We start from the raw sequence: 2,075 nt of genomic DNA, 5'->3' as shown, positions 1-2,075 counted from the left end.
CGCGACGTATACCTGCTTTTCAGTACAGAAGTGGAATACCTTTCACTCAGGAACACGCTGAAAACTACTGCCAAAAAAAAAAATCCTTTTAACATTAAACAGCATCTTAAATTAAAAGGGCATTTTTGTCATATTAAATCAAACCATTTTGATTTCACTTTGAAAGTGTTCAAAGTTAGAAGTCGGTATGTTTGATATTTGTATGGCTGCTTTCATAATGTTACCTGAAATCTAATATCAGTGCATTTTGTCAGCTGTCAGGAATCCAATATGAGCTTGTCATTTGATGTTATGTCTTTAGTAGATAACGATTAGTTGCGTCCTCATGGCTGCTAGTCTGAATCTGATAATATGTACTGGGTACTTTAAGTATAAAGTTGTTTGCTCACCCTAGATTAGACAGAGAATAACATTCAGGGCTAATTAATGATTTAAAACTAGTGCTTGATTATTAGGTGTGTGTGTTTTGTCTTAGTTAATGACAGTGAAAACATACACATTTTAGCTAGACCCAGTTATTTTTTCTGAACTGACTTTAACAACAAGAAAAAAAATGATTTATAATGCTCCTTAATAGAGATAAGATTTACTGCACAACTTGCATGTTGTATAAGCTATTTGCAACTGTTGTTTAATAGGGATGTGACTGATTGTGGTCTGCTGCCATCTAGGGACAAGTAACATTTTTTTAAGCCCAGATGGTGAAGCTGGCATTAAATTGAACTACATTTATTTGTGCAAATTGCCTTAAATTATTTAGACAGGGACAGTGATCTTCATCCTCACACATAAAATTAATTGAGAAACATGAATAAAGAAACGAAGCCACTGAAATTGCATGTAGTCCAATAATACACTTCAAATTTCATTAAAGTTAGTTTGTTAATTTATGACCATGATAATAAATTAATTGGATTTAATATTTTCAATGTCTTGATCCATTCTGCACTTCCAAAGAGTGTAATAAAATGTATGTTTAGAGAGATTACAAACACAAATTACAAAAATGCAAGGAATCTCAAAATAATTACTTTTTCAATCATAACACATTACTATAAATTCACGATAAAACCTCTTACATGAAAATGGAAAATATTAAATCTTATGTAATGTCAGTATTTGAAATATTGCTTAAGTGTTGAGATTTTTCATACCTTTTGAACTTATTTAAATGCATTCCTTATATAACAAATTTGAATATATCATACAGAATTTAGCTTTTCAGTGCAACAGAGACTGCCAAGAAATAATAATGCATTATTTAATTCTTGCAGCAACATGACAGCCAAGATGGACAGGCATGTTATTACTTTTACATGCTTTTTGTACCATGGTTATAACAAGGAAAATTACCTGTCACTCCAGACAATGTAACCAGCCTCATCTGTGGACACAATATGAAAATATTTTTTTTTACATAACAATCACCTTGTCCTGAGAGCAAAGTTTAAAGTTGTGGTTAAAAATATTGTATAGTCTGCTTTTGCTTTAACGTGCATGTGGTAGTGTGGTTTTTTTGCTGCCAACAGTTTTATTTTTATGTATTTTTAATTATGTATGTATTATCTATGTAATAATTTTACGGTAACACATTACATTGTTTCATTAGTTAACGTGAACTAAGAATGAACAATACTTCTACATCATTTATTAATCTTATTAATCTGTTTCAGCATTTACTAATGCTTTATTAAAATCACAAGCTGTATTTGTTAACATTAGTTAATGCACTGTGAACTATTTTGAACAAACCATGAACGACTGTTTTTTTCTATACACACATTAACAAATATTAATAAATAATGTAATAAATGTATTGTTCGTTGATAGTTAATACGTTAATGTTTCCATATGACGCCTTATTGTAAAGTGTTATCAATTTTACTTATCTATTAAGTTTTTTTAACAAACCCTTTTGCACTTACGGTGCTTGCCTTCGAACGTCGCTGTATCTACAATCTTGTAGGTTTTGAGCCGCCGTACATTGGCATTGTGGGTAAAGTAGTCCAGCAAATATTGCGACACCTTCCCCCGCATTCTTTTTAAATCGACAAAGAACTACATTTACAGTGAGG

This window comes from Labeo rohita, chromosome 5, assembly GCF_022985175.1.
Source record: "Labeo rohita strain BAU-BD-2019 chromosome 5, IGBB_LRoh.1.0, whole genome shotgun sequence".
In the NCBI taxonomy this organism is placed as follows: domain Eukaryota; kingdom Metazoa; phylum Chordata; class Actinopteri; order Cypriniformes; family Cyprinidae; genus Labeo; species Labeo rohita.
Note: the sequence above shows the minus strand (reverse complement) of the source record.